Source organism: Onychostoma macrolepis, chromosome 11 (genome assembly GCF_012432095.1).
Source record: "Onychostoma macrolepis isolate SWU-2019 chromosome 11, ASM1243209v1, whole genome shotgun sequence".
Classification (NCBI taxonomy): domain Eukaryota; kingdom Metazoa; phylum Chordata; class Actinopteri; order Cypriniformes; family Cyprinidae; genus Onychostoma; species Onychostoma macrolepis.
In genome coordinates this window covers 19,787,612-19,807,776 of record NC_081165.1, presented here as the reverse complement: position 1 = coordinate 19,807,776, position 20,165 = coordinate 19,787,612, and the positions used below count along the sequence as shown (strand labels likewise).

At 37.8% G+C, this 20,165-nt stretch overlaps 1 protein-coding gene across 12 annotated transcripts in view; it reads left to right on the top strand.

Annotated features, from left to right (window-relative positions):
• foxp4 (forkhead box P4) overlaps positions 1-20,165 on the top strand; it is a 294,987-nt gene that overhangs the window by 13,756 nt on the left and 261,066 nt on the right. Inside the window, exon 1 of one of the 12 annotated variants that reach the window (XM_058790706.1) lies at positions 15,917-16,040. The exons of the other annotated variants lie outside the window; for them this stretch is intronic. The gene's annotated coding sequence lies outside the window, so the exon portion shown is untranslated. Of the gene's footprint in view, positions 1-15,916; positions 16,041-20,165 lie in introns of those variants that run through there. 12 annotated transcript variants of the gene reach the window in all.

Sequence of the window (20,165 nt, the reverse complement as noted above, 5' to 3'; positions counted from 1 at the left end):
TGCAGCACTAACCGGTCTCGTGGTGCGGCGCACCTGTGTTTCATTGGTAACGGCCTAGCAACAGGTTTGTCATTACAATGGAGGTAATCTATTAGCTTTAATGAGGCCTGGTGGAGAGACGCATTGATTTTTGCTGAATGCCTGTGATTACCATCCCACTCAGAGAGAACGTAATGCCTCCGGCCAACAGTAACGTTAGAAACGAGCACCTCAGTCTAGCAGAGCCCTATAGGGTCATGAAGACATTCATTATAAATACATAGACTGTTTTGACAAATGGGAGCATAATTCAGTTTTTCAAACTTAGCGTTACTGTTATTTAAACAATAAGCTGCTGTTTCGCTCATTGCCATGAATGATTACATTTAGACCGTGTCCTGTATACATTAATATACGACATTCCGCCATGACAGGTGGCATTCAAAAAGTGTCCAAAACATTCGGTATGCCGCTGACATTTCATGAAGGCCTTTTCTTGTTTTTTTTTTTTTGCACGATATGTACTTGTATATTTCAAAGCTCCTATCTTGTCATGATTCAAAGCTTCGCCTTGTTATTATTGTAAGACCTGAAAGGCCAGAGCAGAACTAATTCGATATGCCCTTGTTAGTGAAGGCCGTCAAATAGAGTGTTTGTACCTTGGAAAAGCCTCGTGGAATTGCGTTCCGCTATTTAAGCTGGGCTCTTGCCATTTTGATGTTTGCTTTTATGTTCCGGGCATATTATTTTGTTATTATTATCCGAAACAAGACACACAAATTGAATATTGTATTTAAAAGTCAATTTCATTGAGGAGATTACGCAAATCAGCCTTATTCTTTTCCGTCTCGCCTGCCTCCACCTTGATGCATCTCTTAATTTACACTGGTTTACTCTATTCATTTGCCAGAGCCTTGCCGGGGATCTTTTCATGTTTCGCTCCCAGCTTGCGTTCCTTCCTTTTGCATGGTTATGGCATTTGTGTTTGTTCTCTGCCAGCCCACCGTTCTGAAAATCAAACCTTAAAAGCAATTACCTGCCGACATTTAATGTACTCAAGCAAGGTGAATTTCATTTCGCCCCGACTGACGGAAAACCCTGAGATGGCAGCTGCCTTTTCAGCATCGCAATAAAAGCACCACGTATACTGTAACGAGAGCGAAAAGCGTGAAGTATTCCTAGTGTGTTATTGGTCATTTTTATGGTGTTTGGCCATTTTGGTCCTAAACTGCAAATCCTTATGTGGAATTTCCTTTATTGGCCCTCATGAAGGTCAGCCAAAGATCTCCGCGTCGGGGAAACTATCAAAGCCCATGCCTGAGCCTTTGGGGGTCCGGGGTAATAGCCCTCCTGACCAGGGGAAAAGAGAAACCCCTGATTGCTCAACATTTTACAGAGCACATGTTTGTCATTAACACGTCCTACTATGGTAGTTACAGATGTGATTAAAACAACCTGGGAGACAGGTGGGTCCTGGAGCCTCTGATTTGCAGGCTCTTTGTTCTGGGCCTGCTCACATTCTGTGACCGCTTGGCTTTTGGGGGGCTTGTTGCGCTTGGGTTTGGGTTGGGTGGAAGCACAAAGCTGCATTTTTCCCCTGTTGAGGCCCACTCATCAATTTTAGCCCTGACCTTTGGGTATTTATTTTTCCCTTGCTCTTTCTTTTTTTTTCTTCCCTGTTTTCATCCGTTCCTTGGAACTTGGTGGTATTTCATTTTGGAGGTCAGGAAGTCTCATACGGTGAGTGGAGTGAATTGTCTGGGACTGAAGACACTTTGAATGCGGCTCAGCGAGTGAGCGAGCGAATGAGTGAGATCCATGGAATGCAAATGAACAGGAATTTAAACAATGATATTTTGAAAATGATTTGGAGAGCTGGGCTGTAATCTTAGAGGCTTGTTTAATGCTGTACAAATGGACTTATACACAGTTAGACAGAAAACAGAAATGATTTAGCCATCATTTGCTTTCTGCATATTTCTCTGTTATTTTTCCTTTCAAGTACAAAAACACAATCTTTCTTCTAACACCTGTTATCAGGCCTCTAACGTATCCAAAAACACCAAAACACAGTGTTTTCTGCTTGCAAATCATCTGCAGAACGGGCTTGGGCTCTATTCAGAATTGATCTGAGTTCCTGAATTTGAGCTGTATTTGAATTGAGGTATTCAGGAAAGGAAAAGACATGACTTGTGGCCAAGTATGGTGTCCCATACTCAGAATTTGTGCTCTGCATTTAACCCATCCAAGTGCACACACAGCAGTGAGTAGTGATCACACACAGCTCAAGGGTCTCACCTCAGTCATGGTATTGAGGGTGAAATAGAGCACTGTACATTCACTCCCCCCCACCTACAATCCCTGCCAGTACCGAGACTCAAACCTGCGGCTTTTGGGTTACAAGTCCAGCTCTTTAACCATTAGGCCACGTTCGCCAGATTTGGCCAGGTTTGCAATTCAGATTTGAATGCAGAATCAGAATAAATTCAATTTTATATTCAATTTCATGTTCGTATTCAATTACATATTAAATTTTTGAGACTTGAAATCGAAATGAAATTGAAATTATAACTTGACCAAAGTTTGTAGTTTAAATAATAAAAGTTATTATTATTCTAATATTCATTTTTTATTAAATAAAAAAAAAATATATAGAACACTGTAAAAAAAATATTGGCAACACTTTCTATGAAGCCTGTATTTATAATATATTATACTGGTATCCTTCAGGCATTACAATGAATGCATAATGCATTATACAAAACCTAATAATGTATTATAAATTCTCATGAATAATCATAACAACAATTATAATGCATTATAGTACTTGCGTATTTGTGGTTATAACTTTTAAGAGTATGATTATTTATAACACACAATGAACACCATATTAAATCTATTTCATTTATAATGGACTATATCATAGCTTGACATTGTTTATTTAAGATCTGCACAGTACCTTACTACATCTCTTCAGTGCAATGTTTATATGTATATATACTGTATAACTAATTGTATTAGTAGACTTAGGTAGTGTAGGTAGAATGTTCACATACTTGCAAAGTATCCTATACTCAGTATGTCTGTTGAGGAACCATCAAAATAAAGTGTTAGCATACAGCATATTCAGTAGACACACTACTAATACTCTCATGACTGCTAGTTGACATGTAGTTGCAGAGTTACTTATCAACAGCTGTGTAAAGGGTGCCATCAAAATAATCAAACAATAAAAAAAATGTTCAAAGCAAATGTGTCATATTACACATTCATCTGATCTGATATCTGATCTTATGGCTGTTGGAGAGAAAAAAATAATAATTGTCATTATTATTACTTATAAGTGGTCTTTGTCTGCATTAAGTAAAGTAACATAAGTAACTTGGCAAGATATGAGACTTATAATACATTATAACTATGAGAAATACAATCCATTGTAACTTAAGCGGATGGATCGTGTTCATTGTGTGTTATAAATCATCATCCTCTTAAAAGCTATAACCACAAATAAGAAACTATTATAATACATTAAAACTGTTCTTATGAATATTCATGAGATGATACTACATATTATAAAGTTATTTATAATGCATTACCAAAATATTTTCCGAAGTTGTAAATGAAGAGTTAATAAAACAATATCCAATAAAACAAATTATTGGATTATGTTTTACAGGAAAAAAAACTATCTACTTCTACAGAATTTTTTCTACTTCAGAATGTGAAAATAGTTTCTACACCATTTTTTCAGTAAAGCATTTAGTCAAGATGAAATTTGAATTTTGAGTTGTTAGTGATTGTAAAAGTTTAAAGACAGGTTTGTATTTAACTGTAAATGTAAAAAAAAAAAATACTTTTGGTGACTAAGAAAACTTAGTTTTCCAGAATGCATTACCTGTGTTGAATTTCTTTTGAATTGCAATTTTCAGTAAATTTCATCTTCCTGTCATTCAAGTTCAACTTCCTACAAGGTGTGGCCAGTTCATTTCAAATCCACACTGATGAACTGAAAGGGTGACAAGTTTTTAATTTGTGATTCCCCCCCCCCCAACATCCCTGTGGCAGAAGTAAGCAGGAGGAGTCTATGCTCGCTTTCAGAGTGATGTGTTTATAGTAAGCAGCTTTTGAGGGGAATCGTGTCCTTTTATGGTCATTCTCCATGCTTTGCAAATATGCACTAATGTGATGGCATCTCTCTAGCCTTTTCTCTCACTCTATTGCTCTCTCTCGATCCGATCCCGGCGATGAGGTACCAACGAGGGCCGCCGGTGTCAGGACGGTCCACCATCCTATGACTCATCCACTTGTAATCTCTCATGAAAGTGCCTTTTAAAGTGTTCGCATGAGTACGTGTGTGTTTTTGAAACCCTCAAAGGCCTCTGACGAAGGTTTGTTTTTACTTCGGACATGTAAAAGCCTCACTCAGGAGTGTTTAGGTTAGAGCGCTGCTGTCTGCGGCCCTCGGTCCACTTACAGCATGCTGTCCAGGAGTGTGTTTAAGAGGAGTTATCTGCATCTGACATATACAAACACGCATACAGACACACTGCAACAATCTTAATGTGACTAATGCATCGGTTTTGCTATCAGACGAGCTGAAAGCGCTCAAGGCATCTTGTGTGGTTGTATAAGGACCATTTGTGCTCAAAGTAGACACAGCTCCCATGTGGATGAATTGAAAATGATTAGTCTGTAGTTGTTTAAAAAACAGGTTAAACCTAAAATGTTTCTGTTTGGTGTAGTTTGGCAAAATGTAATTGTTCACATCCTGTAAGCTTGACATTGTAACTTTGACATTACAAGACGAGTGGCGACTCCGTAAGGTTTTTCTGAAGTTATGTCCGAGTGTTCAAAAAAGACACAAGGAGAAAATGTCATATTTCAAAGCTATTAATATGTGCGTAGCACGACAGGGAATGTATTAAGTCATGTTCCTTATTAAACCTCACTAATGCCACATTATGTAGCATGTCATCAATTAAAATCAATCATTGGAGCTGGGGCATCATGAATTAAAGATGCTCTGAAGGTGGACAGCACATGTCTGGATGATTGGTGTGGGCTTTGTTCTCGTGCGTTCTGGCTGGATCAGTGACCATAGTTCATTTGATCTGAGGTCGGTGTACTCTCAGTATGATATTGCACATATTTTTGAAGATTTTTGCATTATCTGAATGTAGCTTGTAGCTTAGTCATATCAGCCATTTTGTCTACAAATATGATATCACAAGTTGATGGGTTGGTGGTTGGAATGACTAGTCAGCTTTAACTGACTAACTTAACTGTTTGTTTATTAATTAATTCATTATTGTTATTATTATTTAAATTTTTTATTTAGGATTTTTTAGCCAACAGTAACACCAAACAGTGTATTTATTTATTTTTTTTTAACAAACCTAGCTGTGTTTTTATGAGCCTGTACCAAACAGTTCAGATGTCCATTAAAGCTCAAAGTAAAATTTTCATTTTGCATTGACTTCTGGGATTTACTTTAAAAATAAATGGCTTTTTATCCTTATATTTATTTGAATGAAAACAGTTGGCTTGTTAAACTTGATAATCTTTGTGAGAGAAATAAGACTCGTCTGCTTAATGGTACAAAAGTAAAAGTAGACTTTTGTGTATAAAAACACATTAGCAAATTAAAATAATGAGTAAAAAGGCCATTTATTTAAAACATAATCAAATGTGGTCATCTGTGTTTTCCTTTATAAAGATTTACTCTGGTAACCATGGTGTCTGCCAAAACACCATGGACACTAATGTGATTGTTACTATTAATACAACTCTGGTAACTAGCTATTAGCCACCACTGTCTTAAAAAATGTTTGTATGATATGTAAAATATGTTTGAAAAGGAATTAAACATTTGATTTCATTGTAAATCATAGATATTGATCATTTTAACTGCTCTTTTGCCGTTAATGGACATCGCAACCGTTTGTTTTCCAAACTTTTCCAACTTTTTGGTTTTTAGGTGATCTGATCTGTCCAGCAAGCTCTCTAAAACTATATTACATTAAAAAATATATATGCTTCTTTTAGGGTCATGTCCACCAGACATTGATCAGATGTGTTTAAAATGACAGTCATATGGGTCATTCTTGTGTCTAAAACAGCTATATGCAGCTCAAAAGTATGGAAATTTTATATTTAAAAGAGTGGAACTACAGTATATTTAACTAAAAGCCTGAAAAATTTATGAAGTCTAAATAATTGTTTTCTATAGAGGTGCATCTTCTCAGAACTGTTACTTTTCACCATCAGCATGATATCGAATTGAAACTCTCTAAAGAACTGTCGCTATCTCTGTCTGTCATCGACACATTTAAAGGTAGTTTATATGTAAAATGGAGAGGTAAACTGGCCTTTCTTGGGGTTGTTGGGCAGATCTTCTTCTGTGTGTGTGGCTTTGATTAGACACACACGGTGAGGCCCCTAATCTGCCATTCATCTGCACAGGAATTTCTCAGTTTCGGAGGGGCCTCTGAGAAAACTCTCAACGCAAACAAACAAAATATCAGCTTACCCTGCCTCGCAATATCCCCTCTCAAATCTGGGGACGCTGAAGCAACGCACTGTTTATTGTTTCAGAGTAAACTCCGCTGTTGCATTGCTGCCTTCCTAATTAGATTTTACCTGCCTTGTTTTTCTTTTTCTCCACCCTGGCTTTTTATTCTTTACTCTTAAAAAGGTGATGTTTTTGTGGACCACTGTAAACCACAGGGTGTTTGGAGGAACGAGATTTCCGAGAAGAGAACTCTGATGGGAATGCGACAGACATCTGAGAGTTGACTCTTTTATTGTTCTGTAGAAGATTTTTCAAATATGTTTACGATATTAAAAACTAAAGTGAGATAAAAGCTTCCAACGCTAGAGTTGGGGTAATGTCTGCGACGCTTCCTTGGGTTTCTCCTCCTTACTTTTTCAAACATACTCCGCCGTACCTCCAGGGATAACCGGAGTGTTTCTTTGTGGTTTGATTTGCCCCAGTGTGGCCATGAGAATGCAGGCACTCCACAGTAAACCCCCAGGGTTGCCACCAGGCAGATCCACCTCTTCTCACTCACCTGAGGGGCCTGTCACCCTTTCCTGAGGGTTGCGATGCACCTCTCTTCATAGACACTAGGGTGAGGTATATTATCAGGGGGAGCCTGTCTACTCCCTGAACGTAGGGCTCGCGCCTCGCTTGTGCGCGCAGATCTCGCTTTGGAGTTTTTCGGCAATGACCGTCTGATGTCGATCGCCTTGGGAAATTTTAGTGTTGTCAGTCACTACGTTTGCTTTCATCGACTTTCCCGAGCCACGTTCTGTCATTTTTATTTTTTACCCGCACCCAAATGTCGCAGAGTGCTAAGAAAGTGTCATAAAAAGTAAGATAAAATTAAAACTTTTACAAATTTAAACATAAACACGCATCTTCTAGAACTTTAAGAAGCCTTGAAGTGCCTCTGGATGAATTCTCCCAGGTACCTTGAACTCGTGAAGAGGTTTTTAAGTGTGCGTTTATACGCTTGTCTCCATTGTTTACTATGTTTGCGCTTCTTTTAATTTTCTCTGTTTTGGAAAAAGTAGACGGCTTGTCACTAGGCTCGCTGACCTCACCCCATCACCCGTAAAGTCCTCTTATGGTATTGTATATGCAAGCAATGGCACTTTGTTTTCTTTCATAGATTTCATGCCTTACATGGAGGCACACGGTGGCTCCAGCCAGCGTTGTGTATCACGGAGGAACTTTTGCATTGTGTATCAGCTAGAATAAACTGTAGGAGGCACACCGGGGTCAGAGCTTCGCTATCAAATCCTTGTATATGTTGGATAGGATGTCAGCGCTCTTTCAAACATGACATGTCAGTGTTTAGAAATGAAAAGTACACCACAACAAAAGGAGGAAACCTAATACGCCGTGCTCTGATGCACATTTATCGGCTCACTTCAAAGTGCACTTGTCATTCACTGTCTAAAACAGGGCAATTTCTCTCTCCATCTTTGTCAAATAGTTGTGCCCCCTTGAGCAAAAAAAGTACAGACAATATATTGAAAAAAAGAGGGGATAGAAAATAGAGGATTTTCTTTTACTCCCCCTCCTCTGTTAACTCCCCCCACTCTTGCCCCCTGATCTCTTCACGCACTCATGGGGAATGTTTGGAGGCCCTGTTCATATTTTGTTTGCACAATGCATTCCTGCAGGCTCTTTATTTATGTCAATCTCCCCTTTGATCAGGGTCCGCTTACCCACTCGGTTCCTGTGAGTGAAAGAACCCACCTGTGAGGCAGCAGCCAGGGCTCTGGATTCTTGGGAAAGTTTACCGTCAATTAATAATATGGCTAAATTATTTCTTCACATGGCAAACTACTTATGTAAGGTGATCCTGGCTGGTGGCTGATTCCCTGACATCTGGGTTGGATATTCTGCACAGATGGTTCTACCTGCTCCGGGAGTCTCTTTTCATTCTGTTTTCCCTCCGTCCTTTCTTTCTCGCTTGGTTTTTTTTTTTTTTTTTTCGCGGGTGAAAGGTAGGCCACGGTTGAATGCTTGGGCAGAGTAATACAACCAGTAGGGAACTGAAGGGGGCTGTTTTTCTATTTTTTATTGTTTAGTTGTAGCTTACACACAGATGAGACACACTAGTGCAGGGGTTTTTAAACTTTTTAATGTTAAAGACCCTCAGATATGACTACCTTTGTTAAAAAAAAGAAAGAAAAAAGTGGAAAAAAAAGTTCTTCACGATTAATTCTTGAATTGATTATATTATATTATATTTCCAGAGGATATATTAATACATTGGAAACAAGTTGTCTTTAAATTATCATACAGTATGCACAGCCCCACACACACACACACACATATATATATATATATATATATATATATATATATACATATCAGTTATTATTATTATTAAGTTGCATATATAGTTATCTGGAAATATTTCCTTTAAATATTAAGTAAGTTGTATAATATTTATTTAGTTCACACACTGACACACTGATTTCATAAAATATTTATTGTTTTTGTCAAATTTTCTGGTACCCCTTCATGCCCCCAAAATTAAAACCCCAGTGCATGTATGTGCAAAAAATGCCACAATCTAAGGGAATGGCACAAAAAGTTTTGAATTTAATTCTGCTTTCGTTTTATTTTTATCTGGTGTTGACCTGTGCGTCAAGATCACTGTATTGAGTCCTGAAATTATAGGTAGGCCTACATTTAATGAATTACAAATCAAGCTGTCTTCCCCAGCAACAAGGCCAAGAGACCAATCGGATTGTCTTTTGTTTTTTAAATAACTTCAGTATCTTAAGACTTTCTCATCCCAAGTTTTTTCTTCAACTTGATTAACCTTTCTAATCAAGTAATGTTTTTTTTGGTCTTTTGCTGGTTTAGCATGTGATTATCTGGGTTTTTAAATATTTTTTAACACACTTTTAATAGATCTGCCTGGTTTTAGACACTGCTGAGGGTGTGTCCTGCTATCTGTGTCTGCAGTGAGACAGGAGCTCCGGACACGTTCTCATACAGAAGCCCTTCCCTCGCATCCAGCCCTCAGCTATCCCAGAACCCCCTCAGGAGCGGTGGACTCACAAGTACCCCATATCCAAATAATTAATCCAAAGCAATTACTCACTGCCTTCATCCGTCTCTTAGCCTGCTAACAAAACATTTCTACGTATGTCCTCATCAGTTAACTTTAATTACGCCGACTACAATTTATCAGCCTCACATTAATGAAACATGCTGCACCAAGATACTCACAAAAATGTCCTATTTTTCCTCTTTTTCTGTAATGGAGGAAAAAAATAATAATTAAGAAACCCAACAGTGAGGAGCCTCATGAGAGAGCCAGCAGGAGTTGTGAGATATCTCTTTTTTTTCTCCTCTATTTTGTTCTAATCAGGGAACATAGTTACCGTCACCAACGTGTCTCCTTTATTCAGCACAAGTGAAAACAAGCACATGAGACACTAATTTTTTGTGCTAAATTTTGCAAAGATTTAAAGAACCTGTTTCGTAATGCTGTTTTTTTTACCTGGATGTTGAGGATAATGTCAAATCTGAATTTCTTTCATTTCTACAACAATAATATGAGTTTTGTTGCAAGTTTTGTTGTTGAGTGCAGCAGGAGAACTTGACACGCACTCATTGTGTTAGGTAAAAAGACTGTTAGGATATAAAAAAATTGATTTTTGATTCCTAAGGCAGCTGTAATGTGAAGAATATGTTTGAGATTAAACGTTACTTAGAAAAATTAAATATGAATTACAGAGAAAGAGATTGGTGATAATATGTATTTAAAGGTAAAAGATGTAACCTTTTGCATGCACTTATTTGCAAAACTGAAGACTAATCGCATTTCATTATGCAAGTATTACAATGATGTCATTGCTTTTGGTAAATATTTTTATAAAATATTTTGGCAAATATATTAACAATCTAAGTCATTTACATGTCCACTACAGAATTCCGTGTTACCTATATCTAAAAGTTATTTGCTATGGAGCATTTTTACATCAGCAGACCTGACTAAGCCAAACTAAGATCACCGATAAGGACTTTGCATAAGACTTTAATCTGAAAAATAGCATATCTGCTGCATATAATAGCTAGTTTTGATCAGTTTTTGTGACTTCTATGTGTGCATTTAAAAAGTACAATCTTATTTTTTTTGAAACTTAAAAACCACTTCAGTCGGGGCAATTAAAAAATAAACTGTAGATTTTATTTATACCATTATAGCATCTCTTAGTATACCATCTTAGCATCTCCAGCTCTTATTCAGAGGCATCTCCTCCATTTTTCAGCCAGAGAGGAGCAGAACGTGATCACGGAGTGGTAAGATTCCTGTACTGGGATGTTGCAGCCAACCGTTCACGTTTGGGGGGGGAGCTAGTGTTTGGAGGGGGCTCATCCTTGCTTCCTCGGCCAAGGGCAGCCTGGGAGCAATTTGGCAGTGTAAATTGTTGCCACACATGGGGCCGGTTGCTGGCAGGGTCAGAAGCCCTTGATGTCACACCCTGTCATTTCAAATTAAGTTATGCAAAGCGAGGCAGCCGCTTAATTTTCTTGTAAGTTGGACCATGGGGCCCCTTGGGCATAATGAGCAGGAAGTTATAATTGGACCGAGCTGTTGATTGCGATAATTGCTACTGTCTGTATGAGGTAGCCTGGCCTGCTCTGATCAGCTTGTTACCAAGGCATGACAGCGCGCTGAAATTCTGCCTGGACCAAACGAAGAACACAGGAGGTGAGGAGGGGGAACAAAGAGTGAGAGGTCTGAGGGGGTAGAAGTGCTGCTTTTGGAAGCATCTGTATTGTGTGAGTTTGGATGGGTGCATTGGCCATTCCTGACCGGACCGTTTTTCTCTTCAACAATGTTCTCCATCCTTCCCCTGCTGACCCTTTGACATCTGCCCACTTGTTGACCTTAATTCTGTGGTCTGTGAGAGTGAAACGCAATGAGGTCACTGGTCTTTGTTCTCTGCTGAAAGGTAGGAAAGGGCCATTAGTGTCCACAAATCCCCTGACATAACTGTGGATTCACAGTACTTGAGATCCTAAAAAACAGGATAAATATTGGAGGATGTTTAGACTGACATGTTCTAAATGAGGTTCTTTTTTTAAGGGATACAGTAGTTTGCTCAAATGTTATGTTTATATATCCATCCTTATGTGTTTCCAAACATGTTATGGGTAAATACCCTGACTGTCACGCTCCAAAATGTCTAGCCACACAATGGCTTTGTTTTAGAAAGCAAACAGTTGTCGTTGTTCACTGAAAAGTCACTAACTTGGCTCAGAATTTCTCACATTTAACTCCACTTCTCAGAATCGGTGAAGAGGTAGTGATATTTACATCTATGGTAAAGTTTGTGGTCAGAAAGGTTTTGTTTTTTGAAAGAAAGAAATAATTGAATCCAGCAAGTATGCATTATTAAATTGATTTTTATTTCAAATAAATGCTTTATTTTTTAAATTTCCACTCAAGCATCCTTAAAAATGTAACATTGTCCACAAAAATACGAAAACTGAAAAACTGTTTTCAAAAATTTATTATAATAATAATTTTTTTTTCCTGAGCACCAAATCAGCATATTAGAATGATTTCTGAACAATCATGAGACACTGAAGACTGGAGTAATGGCCGCTGAAAATTTAGCTTTGCCATCACAGGAATAAATCACATTTTAGAAAATATTGCAAAAGAAACAGTTTTATATTGTAATGATACAGTATTTCACAATATTACTGTTTACTGTGGTTTTGATCAAATTAATACATCCATGGTGAACATAATAGACATATTTTTCAAAAACATAAAAAAATCTTACCACATTGTTGTTTATATCACAGAGCAAGTGAGCAGCTAAGCTATTCTTCATAGGATATTCAATAGAAGAAAGACACACAACATTAGGGTGACTACATGAATAAAAATGTTCATATTTAGGTGAACTACTGCTTTAGTGCTTCCCTTGTTGTGGCAGGGAATTTAACATCCTTCAGTCTCTCCTTCAGCATGGGTCTCACGGCTTGCACTACAACACATCAGTGAATCAAACTCTCATTACTTTCTTTGGGTACTAAACAGCATTATCCATTCTAGGTCATTAGACTTCAAAGGCAAGGGGTGGATTATTTACTAAACTTCTGAAATCACATGGCATGGCTGCCTTGTCGTTCCAGATGAGCCTCTAATGAGATAAACACTAATTCAATCTGAACAAAATAGCAGAATCTTAAATATTTACTGTTCCTGTCTATGAACCATGATTAATCCTGAGAACAATATTAGAAGGCACGGATCTGAGTCAACGGTAAAAGGATTTGCTTTCATTATTGTTTTGAATTATCGCTCAGGTAAATTATTAATGGTTTGTTTGAAGATTTTCAGAGTTATAAACACAGAAATCTTTCATGTGCATAAAATTGTGATATTTTTTACGTTGTCATTCAACTTCATGAGCAAGAAACTTATGTTTTGTGTCATTTCCAGCATACACGCATGAAGATATTGTCTGCCATGTTAATTGAAGGTCTTTGGAATGCTGTGATCTGCTGAATGGCACCATGATGTTCACATACTAGCACACTCCAGCCGTTACAGATAGTTCCTCAAGAACAGAGGAACCAGACTTTTCATCAATTCACCACGAAACAGCCCATTTCAGAGGTCACTGCGGGAGGGGTTTTGGAGAACCCGTTTCTCTTATTCCATTGCATCTCACTTCCATTCATGTTCGTCTTAATGCAGCACTCGATACTACTCCTGCAGGGTCACGTAGAGGCAAGAACTCAAGGGGGAAATGTTTTCAGGTATTTATTTATTAATATTTTTAGCTTGCTCGTCCCTGCTTTCTTATGTCAGGAGTAAACACGTACCCAATGACCCATAGCAATTAGACCCATTCATGCCCATTTTCACAATCTAGAGTGGTGCTGTTCTTAAGAGGGAAGCTTCAGGGGCAAGGGCTTCCTGCGAAAGCCAAACGTTGCTTTTCATTGAAAGGGAATGATGATAAATAATAATAAAAAAAAAGATTATTACTGCATATAGACATGTGCACCCTTGTCTTTTTGTTTAACTTTCCTCTGTAATGTGTTTAAGACTGTTCCACTCGTGGATCTGAACAAGCACATACTCTGAGTTCTAATTGCCAGCATTCGTCAGGTTTTCCCCTTCGAGATGCGACTGCGGAGCGGCTAACGATGCACAGCTACAAAGGGAGAGCAGCGGCGGGGTTAACATGTCTCAGTGCTCTCCCTGGAAGCAGGATTTTTGGGGTTTAGACACCCACTGAGAGAGAATAATGAGTATATGTTTCTAATCTGGGCCCCTAGGAGATTGCAGCTCCCTTGTCTTTTCACACTGGTGGAAATCGGCAGGCTTCTCCTCTGTTTTTTTTTTTTTTCACAAGCTAATTTAGAGCTGTCTTTGATGCTTTCTCTCCGGAGCTTCTGTTTCAAATATCCAAATGCAAGGATTAGTGGGCTTTTGTGCCGTAAACCCCAATTTATCCTGTTTTCTTTCCCCTTTTTTTTTCTTTTTTTTTTTTTGCAGTCTTCCGACCCTAGAAACTGCAAACAATGACAGACCGACAGCCTCTGACGTGTTTACGATTCTATGTATTTATTTATTTATTTGCATGTTTATCTGCATGTATATTCTAACCATTTTCTGTACTCATGCACACGGGACACACACGGTACAACTAGAGCAATTTAGGCACCGTATCTTGTTTTAAGATTCATTACCAGGAATAATGTGAAATAATAAGGACTGAAGCGTATTCTCTCGGTGATATTACAAATCCCTTTGTCAGGCAAAGCACTGTCACTTCTAAGTCTGGGTCTGATGAAAGAGAGGAATAAGGAGAAGACACATGCAGCATGCACCCGTTGTCTGCTAACTGAGCCGCCTTTGACGACTTTCAGGATCCCGCCACAGATCCTCGGATGAAGCCTTCAGTGGAGCTGGCAGCTTATATGGCACTTTGCCCGTGCTTGCATCCCTCTGCCGACTTGTTGCACTGTCACATATTATGTATTTAAATCCCCTTGTGTCGTTCTGTCACAACACACTCTCGTTCTCAGTGTCTCTGAGGTGACTTTAATGCAACAGGTGACGAGACGCTCTCCATGACTTCAAGAGGACCTAACTCAGATTAATATTAGAGAGAAAGCAGCAATTATTTAGACATCAGTCGTGCTGGAGACCTGAAGGGTCAGGCGAGAAACACAGGATGATCTCAGCTGACAGTTTATAAAATCATTATTATATTATATTATATTTTGAATATTTTTTTAATGCCAGGACTTAAAGTCTGCCTTAATTATAATTAATTATTTTCCATATGCTTTGCTATTGTACTCTCTGTTATTGAAGACGACTTTTGACATTGGTTTGTTGTGTTCAGATTCATTAATGTTTGTGGCTTATGGTAACCTTGCAGTGCTGAATGGCTTTATTTGTTGTGATTCTCTTCGTAATGTTTTGCTGCACCGACTGAAAAGTTCAGAGTGGCGTGTATTTGGAGATGAAGGCTATAGCGTGCAAACAATGTCACAGTTCTCCCCCTGATAATCTCTGCATTATGCAGTAACAGTAATGTACCTGACAACTGTACAAATTAGACCACCATAGTATGCCATAGTATGCCAAACTATCAAAAATGAACAGTTAGTCTCTCAAGAGTGCTGTTATTTACTGTTGTATCACCTCAAATTATAATAGTGGTTATGATAGTTGATCTTGCCTGGAGCTCAGAGCTGTGTTTATGTATTTATTAATTTTTTTTGGTGGAGTGTTAGCACTAGGGATACAGGGATATCAAAAGTCAATGGGCTGATAACCCAAATTATGGCTAACCAATAATAATAATTCTGTACTATTTTATCCTAATAACTGTTAGATAAAATACTAAACATGACTAGCAAGAAAAAAAAAGTTGAACGAACTTAAAAAAACATTTTTTTACCAGCTTCAGCAGATTTTTGAGTTTGCTCAACTTGTTTTTGTGGGAGATTCTCAAATTTTTGTTGTATAAACTTAAAACAAGTTGAGAAAACTCAAAAATCTGCTGAAGTTTGTTGCCTTAAAATTTTAAGTTGGCTCAACTTTTTTTTTTTTACAGTGTATTTGTGGCCTGTTTTTTTTTTTTTTTTAAGAAATTTAATTTGGCAAAGATACATTAAATTGATCAAAAGTGGCAATGAAGACATTTATGTTTCAGAATATTCCTATTTCAAATAAGTGAACTTTCTATTATTTAAAGAATCCTGAAACAAACCAAAAAAAAGTTTCAAGCACACTTTTTCAATTTTATTTTTCTCCAATTGCACTCTTTATTGTTTGATATAAGTAAAACTTCTCCATAAGTTCCACTTCACGTGTCATATACATGCACTTTCAGGATGACGTTCCCGCTCTGGCTTTAGAATGTCATTGGTTGACAGTGCTCTGCTCTTCAGCCTGACTGATCAAGGCCATCTCTCTCTACGGCCTATAAGAAGATCTCCTGCACCTGGCAGACCATGTCACATGAGTGCTATATGCTGACAGGTAAGGGAGATCAGGGCCGTTTTCTCTGTTCTTAGGTTGGCAGGTATAAGGAGCAGGTGACAGGTTACATGAAGAAAGGGGGACTAGTAGATCCATCATGACCTTACCGCTAACCAAAACAACATAGACCTCTTAGAATGGGTGAAAAACATCCGACTCGCTCTCACTCCCACCCCTGCTTACCCTTCCAACCAACAACTGTGTGCTTGTGTTTGCTGTTGCCTTGCTACCCGGATTAATTTTAGAGGCAGAAGGAAGGGGCAGGAGAAAAAAAAAAAAATAACTGTCATGCAAGTCGACAGGCAGTGATTAAGGTTTTAACTGATCATCCTCTCCCTGACAGCTAACCAGCTATTATCTTAAAAGAATCAAACGAATGTTCAAAGCCCTCGCCGGGCATGGAACATGAAAGGAGACGTCAGCCTCTGGCAGCTGACGAGCCAGGAGGAGAGCCAAGGAGTGCACGAGGAAGAGTGAGAAACCAAGAGAGAGAAGGAAAGACAAAGGAGGGAAGAGAGATCTTTATTTTCATTTTACTACAGGGAGTTTTGACAAACTGATCCCTGAGCCCGAGCACTGATGTACTAGAACAACACAACACAATGGCGTGTTTATATTGTGGGAAATCGGCACAGATGAAAGCAAAGAGCGGTAGAAGGACGTGCAAACCTGCATATTTTAAAAATCAACTTCAGATTGTGAGTTGCCTGAACGAAGAGTTGACTAGTCGGTCTTAAGGAAGCTGTGTGTAATTAGGTTTGTTTTGGTCCGAGGATTAGGGATGTAGAATATCGCCAAGCTTATTTTTATGGGGTCCATAAAAATAAAACTAATGTGAAGAAATGTAATAATGACAATAATCCTAATACTAAAATAAACAGAAATATATTCTACCAAATTTGACATTTATTACTGTCTGTCTTAAGAATGAGAATGAGATTTGTGAAGAATTTACAAATGAGTTTTAATCATATGAATTCACCACCAATTTGCCAAAATGTAAAATATCTCTCTCATTGTCTTTATTTCAATTTGAAGTCAAACTTAACAGCGAAGTCAAAAAGTAGTTAGCTAGTTGTCATCAGAGTTGCGGTCGCACTTTATTTTAAAGTTCTCACCATTAATTATGCCGTAACTAACTAACCATTAATTATGACTTGCCTCAGTAAACTTCTAATTTGCTGCTTATTAATTGATAGTAAGGTAGTTAAGTTTAGGTATTGGGTAGGATTAGGGATGTAGAATATCGCCATGCTTGTAATTAACAGCCAATATAATGATATAATAATAGGCATGCTTATAAGCAACTAATAGTGAGGATTGGCCCCTTTACTAAAGTGTTACCAAGCTCACAAATGTCTTTTAGGTGGTCAGTGGCATTGACTTTAGGAGTTTATTTGGTGAATGTTTTTTGGTAAAATAATTGATCAACCTCAAACAACCGCAGTATGCTTTATATTGTAACTTTGGATTTTTCTGTTACAATTAAACACAAATTCATATCTAGCTATTTAATGTGATATTTCAAAATTGGCAAACAAATATGTGGATGAAAGACTAAATAGTGTGACACTTAGTATGACTGAAAACTTTTCAAATTGTTGTGTTGTTATTCTATAGAATTTCAAATAGTTTTCAAATAGTTTGTTTCTGTCTATCGTTAATAGAGATTAATATAGAGAAATGTTGCTTCATGAATGGTAAAATATATGGTAAAGTATATTTCTATTGGATCCATATAGTAACAGATTAATGAAAACTACTATTATTAGTACTATTATTAATATTATTTATGACACAGGTTCTGTAACTATTTCAATCGTTAATTCAACTCTTTTGCCTACTAATTCTGTGTACCACTAACACTCTTTCTCTGAGTCGCTATGCTCGACCCAAATGTTTATACTATAATTGAGATTAAAATTGGCTCCACTTTCCCAAACTTTTTTTTTTTTTTGATGTGCTGCAATGACAATCATGCCACCAAACCTGGGGGAAATGAGCCCGGAGGGTATCCAGCGGTCCACTGATGCGTTTGAAGTGTTGAGAGGGGATTTAGAAAGAGACCAAGTCGCTATTTGTAGGAGCGAACAATCTAGAGAACATAAATATGGAAAATAGTTCATTATAAGTTGGTGAAAGGAGCCGTAGATTACGCCATGTCCTCACTTTAAGTTTGTGTTCTTAGACCCACTTTTCTCAAACTTCTGAGAAAACTTTCTAAAGTAGTTAAAAGTGAAATAACACAAACATAAGAAGAAAAAGAGGTTTTGTTGTTCACTGCTTTGGTTTCGCAATAAGGCACTTTGAATTTGGAAGCGAAGATGCTCACAAGGTTAGAACATCAACTGAACTGGCATAGAAATCACCTGTGAAAGAACACAGTTAGTTTTGAAAGCCAGTTCTTTTACAATTCCTGTTCATCTGCTTGAATCTATCACAATGACCGCAGGTTGTGGAGTATGTAAGTGTGACTCATCATAACAGCCCTGTTCATGCAGATGGAGAGCAGTCCTGTCAGATTAGCACCAGGTTCAGCTCTTATAGCCTGCAGGTGCGATAGGATCAGTCTCGGCTGTGGCATTTACTGTTGTTCTCCGTTAACCACTATTGTGTAATGAGAGACTCTCAACTTGCGCTAATGACATTTTAGCCGACATATCCGGAGCTTAATGTCCTTCACTTTCCCTGCGTCAACTTTGTTACCATGCCAGGCACCAGATTGACACTTTGATATTTGCTCTGATGGAATCATTACTAAATGGTCCGCTTGGGCCCATGAGCGTGTACGTGTGGTTTAGCATGGAATTTTACAAATGCGAGAATCTAATTAGCTCAGAATTAGAAAACAGCTGACAAACCTTTTTTCTTTTTTAATTTGAGATCAGATCAGATTATGTCAGCTAAAAGTCATGTCCTCATTGCTGGCTATTCAGAAGTCCCAACTTAGAAAGGAAGAGACCACCTGACTGATATGTAATGTGACCAACCACAGTTCATTTTGTGCCATTTAGCAACAGATTTATCTGAAAATATTTATATAAGGGGCTTTCAAACTTTTTGATTCCATGGACTCACAAATTTGATGATCGGCTCGTGAGAGCCTTCTTAAAACATAAAGGCAGCTAAATTTTTCATATATACAATGTGAGATAAATATGAAGCATGATTAAACAAAACATGATGTTTCCTAGGTTATTTGAAGAATTTTCTAGGTTATTTTTATTTTTTTTCAATGATCTGAATTCAGATCCAGTCTCCATAAAAATGTGCACAAAAATAGTTGAAAATCTGTATACTCTTTGCAATGAAAATTTCCGTCCTTCCAAAAGTATTAAGTATTGATTACTTCATAAATGTTTATAAAACAAAAGTAAATATGCATATTTATGTACATATAAATATGCATGTTTTAAAAGCTTAGCTTAAAGCTGTGCTATAAAGGAATAAAGCTCATAAACAGCTGCTGAGATAATATTCTTACATGAAACATTGTAGAGGCTTGGACTCGGAAACAGTATTCGATATGTCATGACTTAATAAGCAGATAAGAAAACCTGATTGCCATTACTCCCGGAAGTTGCGTAAAGTCAGCCAGTCAGGTTATAAATGGTTTTCCTTAATGATTTTTGTGTGACACTGTGGATGGACTGTGGATGCGATGTCACAGATAACCTAAAGGTTTTGCATTATAAGTGTAAAAATGAATAGCCTTGGGACTGCGGATATATAGCCTATATATAGCCTTAAAAAATCATTTTCACCTCAACTTGCTCCTTCTAAAGCTGTTTTTGGCCATTACACTACTCGGACTGAGAAACATTAATGCAGGGATGTTGGCATTTAATCCAGCACACATCCGTAAATCAGTGTGGGGACAGGAGCCGTGCTTTCTAATTGTCCTGTTAAGTGCTCCAGAGTGTGACATGTTAAACACCCAGTGTCCTTTACAACTGAGGATAACCTTGCAAGAGCTCGCCGTAGTAGCCACTATTTTCATTGCCCAGTACCTGCACAGAAATTTTGCCTTTGTCCTATTTGTTCTTGTGTCTCGTGTGTGTGTGTACCCTATTTTCCTCTTTCTAATCTCATTGGAACATGTTGTCCCTTGGCGTGCAGTTTTCA